Source organism: Gymnogyps californianus, unplaced genomic scaffold (assembly GCF_018139145.2).
Source record: "Gymnogyps californianus isolate 813 unplaced genomic scaffold, ASM1813914v2 HiC_scaffold_54, whole genome shotgun sequence".
Classification (NCBI taxonomy): Eukaryota; Metazoa; Chordata; class Aves; order Accipitriformes; family Cathartidae; genus Gymnogyps; species Gymnogyps californianus.
In genome coordinates this window covers 1,569-18,933 of record NW_026114444.1, presented here as the reverse complement: position 1 = coordinate 18,933, position 17,365 = coordinate 1,569, and the positions used below count along the sequence as shown (strand labels likewise).

Sequence of the window (17,365 nt, the reverse complement as noted above, 5' to 3'; positions counted from 1 at the left end):
AAACATCATCTTTTCAGCAGTTTCGGGACTCACAGAGACCCTGGCAAAGTCTGGGACAGGGAAGTGCTCCCCTTCTAAGAGCCATCAATGCTGCCTGGTGACTGCAGGGTTCCCTGACATCCCTTGCAAGGGTCAGCTCTAGCTGAGCTTGGGCTTTCCAAGCACCATCTCTGCATGCACAGGCAGTGCTTCTCTTGCTCCTTTGCAGCCTCTCCTTCCACCTCCTATATAGTGCGTCTTGTGCTGCAGCTCAGTTCCCTGTTTAGCCAAGCTGGTCCCTGAGTAGTTTAAAAAAGACTTTGTCCATTTTCTCACCTGGGGAGGTGGGCACACTTGCACCGTAGTGTCACCCTTACTGGTCTCTCTCCTGGTCCTGACTCACAGGCTCCAATCAGGCCCTCGCTTGTTGCCCATTCCATAGGAAAGCTCTAAACAAACAAGCCAGCTCCAACCACCAGCATGCCACTGCCCTACCGGGGTGATGTCCTTGGAGCTGCAGACCCACAGTAGCCCCCTTCCCAGCATGCTGACACCTGCCTCCCCTCTGCCAGCATCCCAGTGAGACACAGGCTCCACTTTGCCATAGAGCAGAGGATTTATGGGTGCAATGAAGAGCTGGCAAAGAGCTCTTCCCCCTGTCCTCCAATGCCTGACCAGTCCCTGTCCCTGAGAAGGACTCTCACACTTTCTCCCTGACCAGAAAGTGCCCAAAACCCCAGTGGGATAAAAGAGTCCAGTTTGTACCAAGAAAAAGCAGTTATGAAGAGAACGAAGAACTGACACTGACCTGCTTTGGAGATCTCAAGCCATCCTTCTCCAAGGTCAAATGTGCAAGGGAATTTCTACGAGTGACTTCTGGAGATGCCTGGTGGGGCAGGAACAGCACAGGTGCCTGGATGCACATTGAGAGGGCCGTAGGGTGTATCGGTGAGGCAGCAGCAACTCTCCCATGTCCCCTCTCTACCTTCACCCTCAATAGCTGATCGTGACATTGCCTGGCTGAGCAGCAGGCATGCCACAGTCCCTCCTTGGTGCTGTGTTGCCCATGCAAACTGTTGAAGAGGACAGCCCAGCCAGGAGACAAGAGACAAGGTAGTGCCAGCTGGGCAAGCCGGCAGCTCCTGCAGTGGTTCCTGAGCAGGCCAAGTGTGGGTCTCTGCAGATGGGCACCAGGACCTGGGGCAGGATCCGGGGCCAGCACCGAGGTGCCCACAGAGGTGCCCTGGTCCTTGCTGCGCCTCCAGATGCCACCCCAGAGTGCACAGATCTGCTTGTCTGGCTGCTTGCCCATGCAGGTGAGGGACCCTGGGGACATCTCCTGCAGCCCCAGGAGTTGGAGTGGAGGGGACTGAAGGGAGCCCTGAGTGCCTGGGGCTGGGTCAGCCCTTGGCATCGGGGCTGGAGGCTGTGGGGGATGCACCTGGGGGAAGAGTGATGCCCTCCCTCAGGTGATGGGGATGCGGGGCTGCCCCGGGCAGGGACAGAGCTGTGCTGAGTGTGGGGATGGCCATGTGCAGGCAGCCCAGCATTCAGGGGAGATGGGCAGGGAGAGACAACCTGGGAAACTCCCTGCTTCAGGCTGTTGTGGATGGCTAAGAGTGTCCACGGATACAAGTGGGTGGATGGGGGCGATTCATGGACGAGTGATTCTTCATGCTTTGGGTGCACAAGGCGAGCCCCCTCCCAGCAAGCCTTGCCAAGGGGTCATGTCATGGCAGATGGATGTGTCACCTTCCCTCTTCCCTTCAGTGGCTGGAGGGATTGCTGATACCCCACCACCTACCCCTGCTCCAGCTTATCACCTCCCACCCCAGCTAACACCCACTTTCTCCTCTGCCAGAAACGTGCCAAAGACCACGGTGAGACCCAAGACTCCGACTGGCACCAGACTAGAAGAATTACAAGAAGAATGAAGAAGTGATGCTGAGCTGCCCTGAGGGTTTCCAGCCACCCTTCATCCACATCAAATGTGCGAGTGAAGGCCAGCCCATCAGTCATGGGAAACCTGTATACACAGATACATGGCTGGGAAGAGACAGCAGAGGTAGCTGGATCCACATTAAGTCCAGCGTGGAGTGCATTGGTAAGGGAGGCATCAGGAGCTCTCCTGGGTGCCCAGTTCTGCTCTTCCTGAGCAGGGGAAGGAAAGCTGTGCATGCACAGGAGGTTTCAGACTCACTGCCTGCCTGGGGAAATGGTAGGTGCTGCTGAAGGCAGTGTTGAGGCAGCCCCTGAGTCTGCCCTGTGCTTGCCCCGGGGCTCCAAGGAAGCCTCAGCAGGGAGGGGACTGGTGCCAGCCTCAGTCCCTGAGGGTCCTGGCAGGAAGGGGCTGTGGGATCAGGGTGGGGGCTGTCGTGGTTTAACCCCAGCTGGCAACTAAGCACCACATAGCCGCTCCCTCACTCCCCCCAGCAGGATGGGGGAAGAGAATTGGAAGGGTAAAAGTGAGAAAACTCGTGGATTGAGATAAAGACAGTTTAATTATTGAAATAAAATATAATAATAATAAAAAAATTGTAATGAAAAGGCATCTTGGTTTCCCAACGACACACTTGGGAGAGGGGGAGGGGGAAGCGGCTGCGTGGTGCTTAGTTGCTGGCTGGGGTCAAACCACGACAGCCTTTTTGGCGCCCAACATGGGGCACGAAGGGTTGAGATAATGACAGATCTGATCAGAGTGTGTTAAAACAAACTTGTTATAAGTATTCATTGTATTGGTTTGATAGTCACTAGTTACAATGTGGGTTCTTTTGCTCTCAAGGTTGGTGGTGTGGTTCTTGAAGTTGCGTTATGTAATGCCCTACTTGCAGTATATGCTCCCTGTTGTGCTGTTTATCATCTGCGGGAACCGGGCTAGAGTTATCACGTTGTTGTTGTTTGTAACACTGGTTTATGATATGATAGAAGTGCAAGCCGTGAAACTAATCGGGTGTTTGTACTCGGCATTGTTGTCACCTCTGCACTTTGGGAGCTGCCTATGGGAGACTATTAATAATTGTACCTTTTACCTTTTCTCCTCTGGGAGCCAATCTGTGGAGGAGAGATCTCCGTACTTCAGGTGCTATCTCCTAGAGAATATTAATAACTGCACTTTCTACCTTTTCTCCTCGGGGAGCCAACCTATTGGGGAGACATCTTCCCACATCTTCCCTTTCTCCGCCAGGTTAATTGCAATAGCATTGGAGGAGTTTGTAAATTATGAATCTCCTTGGGATGTTGAACTCAGCATGGTCCTATTGCTAGGAATCAGCCTGATCCTGAATGTGGTTCAGGTCTTGTTTAGGGTTAAACAACTATTTCAAAATACCACCCAGAGATCAGCTCCCACGACTGCAGCTACTCCAACTCTGGCGACAGGCACTACGGCTACTCAAACTCTGGCGACAGCTACTGCAGCTACTCTAATCCCTATGACAAGCACTGTGGCTATTCAAACCCCAGCAACAGGCACTGTGGCAACTCAAACCTTGGCGATGGATGATGCAGCTGAACTAGAGAATCAACCGGTGCCAATATCAATCGCCCCTATACAGAAGAGGAAATATACAAAAAATCAGTTCGCTTAGCGAAGGATGAAGGTGAACCAGGGCCATCACGAGAACAGGAGGAAGAGGCAGAACCGGAGATAATCACTCGATCCCTATCCCCGAGTGAGCTGCGAGATATGCGAAAAGACTTCAGCCGTCATCCAGGCGAGCACATTATCACCTGGCTGCTCCGCTGCTGGGACAATGGGGCAAGTAGCTTGGAATTAGAGGGTAGGGAAGCCAAGCAGCTGGGATCCCTTTCTAGGGAAGGGGGCATTGACAAGGCGATTGGAAAAGGGACACAAGCCCTCAGCCTCTGGAGGCGACTTCTGTCAGGCGTGAGGGAAAGGTACCCCTTCAAGGAAGACGTTATATGTCAACCAGGCAAGTGGACCTCCATGGAGAAAGGTATCCAGTACCTGAGGGAATTAGCCGTGCGGGAGATGGTTTATTATGACCCAGACAATGGGCAGTTACCCACAGATCCAGACGAAGTCCAATGCACACGACCCATGTGGTGGAAGTTTGTACGAAGTGCGCCATCATCGTATGCCAGTGCATTGGCAGTAGTGGACTGGAAAGACGAGGAGGGACCAACAGTAGATGAATTGGCTCGCCGACTTCAGCAATACGAAGAAAGTCTCACTTCCTCCCTCGTCGCGGCTGTGGAGAAACTGCCAGACACGCTAGCCGAGAAATGGCCCCAAGAGTTCCAGCGATTTGAGGATAAGTTTGGCCGCCCACCTGTACGGACCAATACCTCAGCTATTAGGAGAAGGTATTCTTCTGGGCAAGAGAGAAGAGAGAGAAGGTACACACCACGGGGTACCCTGTGGTTTTACCTGCGTGACCACGGAGAGGACATGAGGAAGTGGGATGGAAAACCTACGTTGACCCTAGATGCACGGGTATGTGAACTGAAAGGAAAAACACCCACAAAAGGGGATTCTTCCAGGAAAGATGCCACTCCAGTTTCCAGCGGGCAGTTCCCCAGACAGAGTAGAAGAGCTTCTGACCCTCTTGAAGGGACCTCTAAGTCATTTTTACAAGAAGTGAGTAACGAACACTCTGACCAGGACTAGAGGGGCCCTGCCTCCAGCCAGGCGGAGGAAGGGGACAACCGGGTTTACTGGACTGTGTGGATCCGATGGCCTGGCACATCAGACCCACAGGAGTACAAGGCTCTAGTGGACACCGGGGCACAGTGTACTCTAATGCCATCAAGCTATAAAGGGGCAGAACCCATCTGTATTTCTGGGGTGACAGGGGATCCCAACAGCTCACTGTATTGGAGGCTGAAGTGAGCCTAACTGGGAATGAGTGGCAGAAACACCCCATTGTGACTGGCCCAGAGGCCCCATGCATCCTTGGCATAGGTTATCTCCGGAGAGGGTATTTCAAGGACCCAACGGGGTACCGGCGGGCCTTTGGTATGGCTGCCTTGGAGACGGAGGGAATTGAACAGTTGTCCACCTTGCCCGGTCTCTCGGAGGACCCTTCGGTTGTGGGGTTGCTGAGGGTCGAAGAACAACGGGTGCCAATCGCTACCACAGCGGTGCACCGGCGGCAATATCGCACCAGCCGAGACTCCCTGATTCCCATCCATACGCTGATTCGTCGACTGGAGAGCCAAGGGGTGATCAGCAGGACTCGCTCACCCTTTAACAGCCCCATTTGGCCAGTGCGAAAGTCTAACGGAGAGCGGAGACTAACAGTAGGCTATCGTGGCCTGAATGAAGTCACGCCGCCGCTGAGTGCGGCCGTGCCAGGCATGCTGGAACTTCAATACGAACTGGAGTCAAAGGCAGCCAAGTGGTACGCCACAACTGATATCGCTAATGCATTTTTCTCAATCCCTTTGGCAGCAGAGTGCCGGCCGCAGTTTGCTTTCGCTTGGAGGGGCGTCCAGTACACCTGGAATCGACCGCCCCAGGGGTGGAAACACAGCCCCACCATTTGCCATGGACTGATCCAGACTGCACTGGAACAGGGTGAAGCTCCGGAACACCTGCAGTACATTGATGACATCATCGTGTGGGGCAACACAGCAGAAGACGTTTTTGAGAAAGGGGAGAAAATAATCCAAATCCTTCTGAAAGCCGGTTTTGCCATAAAACAGAGTAAGGTGAAGGGACCCGCACAGGAGATCCAGTTTTTAGGAATGAAATGGCAAGATGGACGTCGTCACATCCCAATGGATGTGATCAACAAAATAGCAGCTACGTCTCCACCGACTAGTAAACAGGAAACGCAAGCTTTCTTAGGGGTTGTGGGTTTTTGGAGAATGCACATTCCAAATTACAGTCTGATTGTAAGCCCTCTCTATCAAGTGACCCGGAAGAGGAACGATTTCAAATGGGGCCCTGAGCAACAACAAGCCTTTGAACAGATTAAACGGGAGACAGTTCATGCAGTAGCCCTTGGGCCGGTCCGGGCAGGACCAGATGAGAAAAATGTGCTCTACACCGCAGCCGGGGAGAATGGCCCTACCTGGAGTCTCTGGCAGAAAGCACCCGGGGAGACCCGAGGCCGACCCCTAGGGTTTTGGAGTCGGGATATCGGGGATCTGAGGCCCGCTATACTCCAACTGAAAAGGAGATACTGGCAGCATATGAAGGAGTTCGAGCTGCCTCGGAAGCGGTTGGTACTGAAGCACAGCTCCTGTTAGCACCCCGACTGCCGGTGCTGGGCTGGGTGTTCAAAGGGAAGGTTCCCTTCTACACATCATGCAACTGATGCCACCTGGAGTAAGTGGGTTGCACTGATCACACAACGAACTCGACCAGGAAACCCCAGGCGCCCGGGAATTTTGGAAGTGATCACGGACTGGCCAGAAGGCAAAGATGTTGGAATATCGCCAGAGGAGGAGGTGACGCGTGCTGAAGAGGCCCCACTGTATAATAAACTGCCAGAAAGTGAGAGGCAATATGCCCTGTTCACTGATGGGTCCTGTCGCATTGTGGGAAAGCATCGGAGGTGGAAGGCGGCTGTATGGAGTCCTATATGACAAGCAACCACCGGCTGGCTGGGAACATATCCCGTGCCCCATGCCACCGCCCGGAACGCTATCCTGGGCCTTGAGAAGCAAGTCTTATGGCGACATGGCACCCCAGAAAGGATCGAGTCAGACAAGGGGACTCATTTCCGAAACCACCTCATAGACACCTGGGCCAAAGAGCACGGCACTGAGTGGGTATATCACATCCCCTGTCATGCCTCCGGGAAATCGAGCGATACAATGGGTTGTTAAAGACTACATTGAGAGCAATGGGGGCTGGGACCTTCAGACATTGGGACACACATCTAGCAAAGGCCCCCTGGTTAGTCAACACTAGAGGATCTGCCAATCGGGCTGGCCCCGCCCAATCAGAACTTTTACGGGCTGTAGAAGGGGATAACGTCCCTGTGGCGCACATGAAAAATATGCTAGGGAAAACAGTCTGGGTCACTCCTGCCTCAGGCAAAGGCAAACCCATTCGTGGGATCGCTTTTGCTCAAGGGCCTGGGTGCACTTGGTGGGTGATGCGGAAGGATGGGGAAGTCCGATGTGTGCCTCAAGGGGATTTGGTTTTAGGTGAGAACAGCCAATAGATTAAATGGTATGATGTTGATTGCTAAATAACCCTGCCACCGTGTGTCGTCACTGCTATAGTTGCTATATCAATGGTATTACAGGAAGAATCACCCAAATTAATGAAGGATGAACTTTGATAAAACCGAGCGAAGCGCAGTAGTGATGGAACCAGGACTGACTGCAGCATGCAACAATCCAACACCACACACCATCCTCCTGCTGCGCCCAATGTCACCGCCCGCCGCACCACACCGAAGCCCGATCCTGCTCTGCCGACTGAGCGGACTTTGCACCATCCCTCCTGCCCAGACAGACTGTTATGACAGATGGAGCCCAAAGTCATGGACTGAATGAACTCAACAGACATTGGATAGAGATGGCCCATAGACCGCGGGAATGATATCTGTGTGTATATATTAGAAGACAGGAAAAGTGGTGGTGATTAATTGGAAATGTATCGGAAAGTGTGGGATCTGGGCATGACGTAAATGGTATAGAATAAGGGGTGGATATTGTCCTGGTTTCGGCTGGGACAGAGTTAACTCTCTTCTTAGTAGCTGGTACAGTGCTGGGTTTTGGATTTAGGGTGAGAATGATGTTGATAACACTCCGATGTTTCAGTTGTTGCTAAGGAGCGCTTATCTTCAGCCAAGGACTTTCCAGTTTCCCATGCTCTGCCAGCAAGCAGGTGTGCAAGAAGCTGGGAGGGAGCATGGCCAGGGCAGCTGACCCCAACTAGCCAAAGGGCTATTCCATACCATGGAACCTCATGCCCAGTATATAAACTGGGGGAGTTGGCCGGGAGGGGCGGATCGCTGCTCGGGGATCAGTCAGCGGATGGTGAGCAATTGCATTGTGCATCACTGGGTTTTTTCCTTCCCCCCCCCTCCTTTTTTTGTTGTATTCCTTTTCATTACTATTATTATTAGTATTATATTTCATTATTACTATTGTTAGTATTATATTTTACTTTAGTTATTAAACTGTTCTTATCTCAACCCACGAGTTTTACTTTTTTTCCTTTCCTCCTCCCCATCCCACTGGGAGTGGGGAGGGGGGAGGGGGAAGCGGCCACGTGGTGCTTAGTTGCTGGCTGGGGTTAAACCACGACAGGCTTGCTTGGAAATTTTTTGGGTCAGTGTGTCCACAGCTGAGATGCAGGCCCACATGGAGGAAGCGAGATTATCTTTGTATTCTCAGAGTTTTCTGGCCAGTCCATCTATAGTTGGTGCCTCCGTGTCTGTCCAGCTCATTATCGCCAGGGTATGAGTGTATGACGTCAGTGCATTTCGTACAAACTTTTGCCACATGGACCACATGCACCGGATTTCATCCGGGTCTTTGGATGCCTGGTTGTCATCCAGGTTGTTATAGATCACCTCCAACATGGCTAATTCCCTCAGATACTGGATACCTCCCTCAGTGGTGGTCCATTTGCTTCGGGAATTTGCAAGTTCTTCCTTGAAGGGATACCTGTCCTTCACACTTGACAGGAGTCACCGCCAAAGACTGAGGACTCCTGCCCTTTTTCCAATCCCTTTGTCAATGGCCTTATCCTTAGCAAGGGATCCTAGCTGCCGGGCTTCCTTACCCTCTAATTCCTGACTACTGGCCCCAATATTCCAGCATTGGAATAACCAGCTGAGAATTAGCTCACCTGGTTGACAGCTAAAATCTTTTTGCATATCTCGCAGCTCACTTAGGGATAGGGATCGGGTGGTTTCTGTCTCATTTATGATTTCAGTCTCTTCCTCCTCCTGTTCTTGTGACTGCTCTGCTGCAGAACAGGCTGCCTCTTCTGATTCTTTCTCCTGCTCCCTCTTAGGAGAAGTTTCTTCATCCCTTACTAAATGAGTTGACTTCCGCTTCCATTGTTTCTTTTTAGTTATGGGGTGACTGATATAGTGTCTGGTTTAGCCATAGTGTCTGTTGGTATGTTTTCCCTCTCTTCTCCTTGAGGGTGCTGCATAATATCGAGCAGTGTTTGGTAGATGCTGGCCAGGGCCCAGCACAATGTGGTAAGTTGTGCCTCTTTGGAATAGCCATGACATCTTTTTTTCAAACATTCTATCACTTCATCAGGGTCCTGTAGTTGTTTGGGAGTGAAGTTCCAAACCATTGGAGGTGAGAAGTTCTCTAGGTACCTGCCCATATTCTCCCACATGTCGTGCCACCCATGACCATACTCTCACGGAGCCTGGATCATATTCCTAAATTCCTTGTTAACCTCAGGCAAAACCGAAGCAATATTCCTAAGAAATACCAATAGAAGTATTTTTAACTACCCAAGGATGTTCAAGATACTGAAAAGTTATTGTAACAAGGGAGAAAACATCACAGAAGGTGGTGGTGAAGGTGCCATTCTGTATTTCCTCCACAAAAAACCTCTCAGAGGAAGAAGTATAATTGTTAATTGTCTCCATGAGATGGCACCTGCAGTACAGTAATGGCTTCAGTACAGAGCTCAAATATCAGATTAAGCTCAAGGTCAGTGTTTTAATAACAAATCTCCTAGGCAAAACATCACTAATCACTACAGAGCACAGCAAACTGCAAAAACCAACACCAATCTTTAACATGTACAGCAAAAAAAAAGAGCATGGCGCAGATCAGATGAACTAATATCAAGAACAGATGAATCAATATCGTGACCTGCAACTGTTAACAGATATAAATCCCTTCTAATACGCTCTGGTCAAATCTGTTATTATCTCAAACCCTTCAAGCCCCATGTTGGGTGCCAAAAAGGACTGTTGTGGTTTAACCCCAGCCGACAACTAAGCACCACACAGCCGCTCGCTCACTGCCCCCCCTCAGCAGGATGGGGGAAGAGAATTGGAAGGGTATGTCCTGGTTTCGGCTGGGACAGAGTTAACTCTCTTCTTAGTACCTGGTACAGTGCTGGGTTTTGGATTTAGGGTGAGAACGATGTTGATAACACGCTGATGGTTTAGTTGTTGCTAAGGAGCGCTTATCTTCAGCCAAGGACTTTCCAGTTTCCCATGCTCTGCCAGCAAGCAGGTGTGCAAGAAGCTGGGAGGGAGCATGGCCAGGGCAGCTGACCCCAACTAGCCAAAGGGCTATTCCATGCCATGGAACGCCATGCCCAGTATATAAACTGGGGGGAGTTGGCCGGGAGGGGTGGATCGCTGCTCTGGCATCGGTCAGCAGGTGGTGAGCAATTGCATTGTGCATCACTTGTCTTTTCTTGGGTGTTGGGGTTTTTTTTTTGTTGTATTCCTTTTCATTACAATTATTATTATTCTTAGTTAGTAGTGTATTTTATTTTACTTTAGTTATTAAACTGTTCTTATCTCAACCCACGAGTTTTACCTTTTTTGTTTTTTCCTCCTCCCCATCCCACTGGGAGGGGGGAGGGGGAGGGGGAAGCGGCCGCGTGGTGCTTAGTTGCTGGCTGGGATTAAACCACGACAGGGTAAAAGTGAGAAAACTCGTGGGTTGAGATAAAGACAGTTTAATAATTGTAATAAAATATAATAATAATAAAAAAATTGTAATGAAAAGGAAAATAACAAAGAGAGAGAAATAAAACCCTAGAAAGACAAGGGATGCAAATGAAAACATTTGCTCACCACCAACCGATCAATGCCCAGCCAGTCCCCGAGCAGCGGCCCAGGCCAACCTTCCCCCTAGTTTTATTGCTAAACATGACGTCACATGGTATAGAACATCCCTTTGGGCAGTTGGGGTCAGCTGTCCCGGCTGTGTCCCCTCCCAACGTCTTGCCCACCCCCAGCCTCCTCGCTGGTGGGGTGGGGTGAGGAGCAGCAAAGGCCTTGACTCTGTGGAAGCACAGCTCAGCAATAACTAAAACACCCCTGCGTTATCAACACTGTTTCCAGCACAAATCCAAAACCTAGCCCCATGCTAGCTACTATGAAGAAAATTAACTCTACCCCAGCCAAAATCAGCACAGGGGCGGTGGCCAGAGCTGCCCATGCCAGGCTAGGGCAGAGTGCCCAGTGTGCAGGGCTCCAGCCTGCAATTCATGGGTGGGTGGGAGGTTCCTGGTGGAGGTGCGTGGGTGACATGGGGCTGCCTGAGGTCTTCTGGCAGGAGCATGTGTCGAGGGAGTGGGTGCTACAGTGCTGGAGGTCAGACAGGCATGTGTGGTAGAGGTCGCCAAAAGTATTGCCTCAGGGTCTGGGGATCACAGAGGTCTGCTCCCTGTGTCTTCTCAGCCCATGCAGGCAGGGCAAAAGTCTGACCTCCTCCCCATGTGCTGGTCTCCCCTCCTGGTCCCTGCTGCATGCCATCACTGGAGCAGTCAGCTTTTGGGCTCAGGGTTTGTTGCCTTCTCAGGAGGCCTCAGGGTGTTGCAGTCCTCTGTGAGGGAGGCCAGGGCCAGCTTGTGTTGGTGTGGGAAGCCCAGTACGACATGCTGAAAGTCAGGAATGTGCTGTCCTCTGGCACTGCCCGACTCACCGAGTGCCCCGTGACTCCTCAGGCTGGGCCACAGTGAGAGGGCTTGGGGCTGGTTCCCTGCAGGCAGCTGTGAGCACGGGGAGCGTGGGGACGTGGGTGGGATGGGAAAGGGATGCTTCTCCTGTGGATCATTGAGCAGGGCCCGCGGGGGCAGCTCCATGCATGGCCCAAGCTTTCAGGGTGTCCTGCCTAGTCCCCTTGTAGCCCGTGCCAGTCCTTAATGTTGCACGTTGCCAGGCTCAACCGAGGGAGCTAGGAGGCCCCAGCGCCAAATATTGAGCTTTCCATCCCTGTGCAAGCTTTGAGCATTGCATCCCAGGTGCCCTGAGTCCCTGGAGCTCCGGCTCCTCCTGGCCTTTCCTGGGAGGCCTGGGGAAGCAGCGTGAGGCCCTTCTTGCCCTCATCCCCTTGCTGGGAACGTGGTGCGGGACGGCTGCTCTGTATGGTGTCCTGGACTTCCATCCCTCGCCCTGCTGTGCCAGGGAAGGGAATCCTCCACTCCATCCCCTGGCATGCCCTGCGAGGCCACCCTCTGCCCTGCTAACACCTTCCCATCTTGTTGGTGCAGGGAAATGCCAGAAGCCCCAGTGGGACCCCAGGTTTATCTTTGACCCAGACCAGCTATCCTACAACCCAAATGAAGTGGTGACGTTGAGGTGCCCTGAAGGGTACTGGTCTTCTGCTACAGAGATCACCTGTGTGAAACTGAACCCAAGGCAAGGCTCCCCAATTCTTTGGAGCAGCTGGCTTGTGAGGAATGGCACAGGCCACTGGCACTCTATGGAGGGGAACATGACCTGTGTGGGTAAGTGAGCAAACCAGCCACTCTCCCAGTGCTCAGTCTGTTCTCCCCAGGCAGGGAGAGCAGTGCTGGATGCGACCTGCATCGTTAGTGCCCTGTGCTTGGGGTGGTCAGGGCATGGCATGGGCATTCACTTCAGAGAAAACTGCTGCTGATGCATCCCAGGTTTGTTTCTGCACTGTTGGCAGCTGGGGCACCCTGCACAGCGCCAAGGGGGACAAGTCCTCTTGTCACTGTGTGTAGGGCCCCAGGCAGCGTGCCCAGACCAGTTGGATGGGTCTTTCTGGAGAAGAGCACTAGAGTCCAGGAGCAGGAGGGCAGGACCCTGCTCTGGCTGCTGGGTTTGTTGGCTAAGTTGTTGGTATGAAGGGACCAGTCACCAGATCAGTTGCTAGCCCCAGGGTGGTGGCTGCAGAGTGGCCACAAGTACTTGCTCTTACTCTCCCACAGTCACTGGAGCACCCAGAGTACCCCTGGGAATGGTCCAGGGCCAGAGGAGGGTGCAGGCAGTGCCTGAGTGTTGTCTGGGAGAAGGCAGGTTGGCCTCGTCACCACTGTGCTGGGGACAGGCTAGTGAGGGAACACTGGGGATGATGGAGGTCTGCTGCAAGGCTGGGAGGGACGGGAAGGAAGTGACCCTCTTGCAATGTTTCCTTCACAGAGGTCCTCCAGGTTGTTCCCAGGACCTTGGAGATTTCCAGCATTAGCATCAAACTGAACTGGACCTGCAGTATCCCTGACACCTGCCAGCGCATGTGGGCCACGTGCCATCTGGCAGTGCCTTCCTCCCCTCCCTGTGAGGCTGAGGAGATGAAGGTGGCAGGTGGAGAAGCTTCTAGGGGGTGTTTTCCCTGCAGAGGCAGGGTCTGTGATCCAGACTGGCCCTGTCCCCTTTCTCATCAGCCTTGTTTGATATTACGCAGTGATTTAGTAGCAGCTGACAAGGAGCCTTAACTAAGACCGTAGCGGGTGCTAGGTAAAATAAGGCCACCCTCAAACCAAAAGGTTTTATGTTAGTGGGACTTGAATTTCAAACAGTGCCTAGAGTAAATCCTGTGGGGAACACAAACGCTAAGAGATGCTGTGGAGGAGCGTCTTGGGGCTGGACACCCTTTGGGCTGTGAACTGTGTGTTCCACCATGCTTCCACTTCTCATTACCATAGTACAGATTCAGGAAACAAGTATTTCACCTCCTATTCTTAAAACTCTGTCAGATGCCCTTTTGCATGGCAGAGCAATACAAGTTAAAGCACTGCCATTGCCCTGCTCTTCCCGTGATGCCTTGTTCAGTGACCTGCTTCACCGCCTCCTTTCCCTGGTACTGCTCACAAGCAGAGCAGCCCCAAGGTCTCTCTGCCCCCTCCCCACGCTCACACTGCCCATCGCTCTTAAAGACTTAAAGACTCACTTGGCTCACCATTCGTTGTCAGGACAATACTGTTTACATGTAATCTTTCAAGATTCTTATTGGTCCAGGTAGTCTTCGGTTCCATTCAAATGTACAGAGTTTCCTTTTTCTACCATGCATGCTCGGAGAGGAAGGGGCTTCTGTGAGTAAGGGTTTCTAGGCTCGTGAGTGTGATTCTAAGTATTCTAATGAGACAGTTCATTTAAAGGATAACTTAACTCCACAATACTGCTGAGTCTGTTTCAAAGTTATCTAAGTAATGTTGATTAACTACTGTCTGTTTGCATCCTCCTTCAAGATGCACCAGATATACCGGCCTTCGGAACATCCTGAAGTGATCAGCTGTCCTTTTGTAATCCTCTGTATACATACAAGATAAGATTACTTTACGTGTGACAGCTTACGTATTACAGACCTGCAGTATCCCTGACGCCTGCCAGCACATGCGGGCCACGTGCCATCTGGCAGTGCCTTCCTCCCCTCCCTGTGAGGCTGAGGAGATGAAGGGAGAGGAGATGCTACATGACCAGGAGGGAACATTTGCCTGTCCCCCTCTGCAGCCCTTCACTGTCTACAGTGTCACCATCTCCCTGCCCCCCAGCATGATCCTGTTCACATGGCTGGTCAGGACAAAGGAAGGTATGTGCCCATGAGTATAGGAGAGAAGGGACAGTCCTACATGAAGCGGATAAAAAGGTGCCCTTCGCCTGGCAGCTCAGCCCGAGCATCCGCTCCCTGCAGTGATGGTCCTGGTCCCAGATAAGGGCTGCATGGAGCCTGTGGGCTCTGGGGAAGGGGCTGTGCAAGGCCCTGGAGCACAGCATGTCCCCACCTCTCTCTCCCCCTCCTCACCACACTGATGCTGCTCCTGCTGCTGCGACACATGCACCCTTTATGGGGGATAAACCCTGCTTGGGGGTCCCTTTGCAGCCTGTCCCCTGGGCCAGGAGCTGCCTGCACCCTGCTCTGGGCTCAGCCCCTCCTCGCTGGCCCCGTGCGTGACCCCGTCCTCCTGTGCTTCCAGTGCCGGACAAACTGGAGAAGCTGTGGCTGGATGCCAGCATGGGGTCCCTCAGGTGGAAGATGCTGCCCTCCTGCAAAGGGGAGATCATCGGATACCAGGTACCAGGGGCCACGGACTCCCCACGATCCCCTCACCTTGTCAGGTGCCTCTCTGCCTGGAGCTGTGTGCAGGCAGCCTGGGTAGAGCGAGGAAGACAAGGCTGTGATGAGTTGCAGGAGGAAAGAGGAGTTCAGGGCTCCTCTTGTGGGGGATGTCACCACAGTGCCTGCTGTGTTGCATTACCATACCGGTGACCTGGCCTCAGGTTGCCGCGGCGTCCATGATATCTCCCCATCCAAGGGACGACCGTACTTCCCCTCTACCCCATCACCCAGCCCCCCGAGGTGGTGAGGTGAGTGCAGCCCCTGGCAGCTCTGCTCTCCACAGCCCTGAGATGGGTTTCCCCACCAGCAGCGCTTGCCCGCAGTTGCCTCCGTCCCACTCTCCCTGTCCCCATCTCCCCAGCCCTCTGTCCTGGTTTCAACTGGGATAGAGTTAACTTTCTTTTTAGTAGCTGGTACAGTGCTGGGTTTTGGATTTAGGGTGAGAATGATGTTGATAACACTCTGATGGTTTAGTTGTTGCTAAGGAGCGCTTATCTCAAGCCAAGGACTTTCCAGTTTCCCATGCTCTGCCAGCAAGCAGGTGTGCAAGAAGCTGGGAGGGAGCATGGCCAGGGCAGCTGACCCCAACTAGCCAAAGGGCTATTCCATACCATGGAACCTCATGCCCAGTATATAAACTGGGGGAGTTGGCCGGGAGGGGCGGATCGCGGCTCGGGCATCGGTCAGCGGGTGGTGAGCAATTGCATTGTGCATCACTGGTTTTTTTTTTCCTTTTTTTCCCTCTTCTTTTTTTTTTGTTGTATTCCTTTTCATTACTATTATTATTAGTATTATATTTCATTATTACTATTGTTAGTATTATATTTTACTTTAGTTATTAAACCGTTCTTATCTCAACCCACGAGTTCTGCCTTCTTTCCCGATTCTCCTCCCATCCCACTGGGAGCAGGGGTGGGGGGAGTGAGGGAGTGGCTGCGTCGTCCTTGGCTGCTGGCTGGGGTTAAACCATGACACTGGCACAGATAGGTCAAGTCCTGGTGCCTCTGCTCTGGTCTGCATACTCAGGCTGTGGTGCCAGGTAAGTTCCTGTGCAAACTCTGGGTAAAGGGTCAGGTTCCTGCTTCAAAACCTGACCACAATTTGGAGACAGTCCAGCCTGTGCTGTCCAGCCACAGAGGACTCTTGGGGCAGCTTTTCCAGGAGTAAAGCATCTTGGGGCTGTGCACACCCCTCTCATCTCCTCTGGTTTCCACTGTTACTGATGGAGGGCTGTCAAGAGAGCCAAAGTTCTGGCCAGAGATGGGCTGTGGCCATTCCTCTACTTGAAATTCCCATAGGTTTCAAATGGATTCAAGTAACTGAGGACTAGTTCGTAGCAGAGCCCATACTGCTCCTGTGGACAGAAGGATGTGAGTACCTGGTACGTGAACGCCTGCAGCGGAAGGTCAGCCTTGGTTGCCAACAGCTCCCTGAGCAAGCCAGGCACAGGTACAGCTCACTCTCCTCCTCCCACTCACAGCCCACCTTCCCCTGCTGAGGAATCACAGGTGTGTGCTCCAGTAGCTGAGGGCTGGGCTACCCTCAATGCTGGAGCCAGCTGGTCTCGGGAGGAGAGCCAGCATCCATGGCACAAAGCATCTGTTGCTCACTCCCATCCGGATGCTCACCCTATGATGGCCTCTAGCACCCAGACTGGGTGGTGAGGTGGGTGCAGGGCAGGCACCTGAGCATCCACCAGTGCAGCCCCCTGCTGAGCAGGCCAGATGGACCAGAAAGGGACAACTCAGCCCACAGGATGCTTCAGTGCCCATCTGGTTCTGCAGAACCTGCCCTGAGTGAGTAGGTATGTCTCAGCAGCAGAAAACAGGGTTTTCAGAGGTCTCATCTGCCCCTGCTGCCCCAGGACAATCTGAGCACATAGGTGCTAGGGCAGCTGCTGGGACAGTTCAGGCTATGGCTCTTGCTCTGCTGTTGCCATCCCAACTGGGTTTGAAGTCAGCACCTACCACATCTTTAATCAGCTGTCTCCGCCACCTCTTCAGCATCCTCACAGCTTGGGATACATCCACCAGCCCCTCGCTTTGGATTTGCTCACACAGGAAACTGGCAGCACAGAAGATCCCGCTCTGGCTGGCATCATCCCTGCGGAGGAGAGCAAGAGGAAAGTCACTTGCCCTGGGATCACCTGGCAGTGCTGAGCCTCAGAGGTGTCCCACTAGCCACACAGGCTCTCAGGATGGTCTTGTCCACAGATCCTGCACCAAGCCAGCCTCCACAGGGAAGCCTTCCTCCCTGAACACAGCTGAATTCATGTCCATATGTCCACCTTCACCTGAGCTGAGATGGAGCTGTGACCTGAGTTCACTCATACAGCCTGGGCTGAGCCAGCTCTGTGCCACGGCTGCTCCTCCGAGAGACATCGCTCATCAGCAGGTGACGAGGATATGTCCTTGTTGGCTCTGCCGCTGGTGTGTCTCCA

General features: G+C 52.8%; 1 pseudogene; it reads left to right on the top strand.

The window, feature by feature from the left end:
* The window catches only part of LOC127028990 (uncharacterized), a 38,550-nt pseudogene extending 21,466 nt beyond the window's left edge, over positions 1-17,084 (top strand).
* Positions 17,085-17,365: the final 281 nt, after the last annotated feature.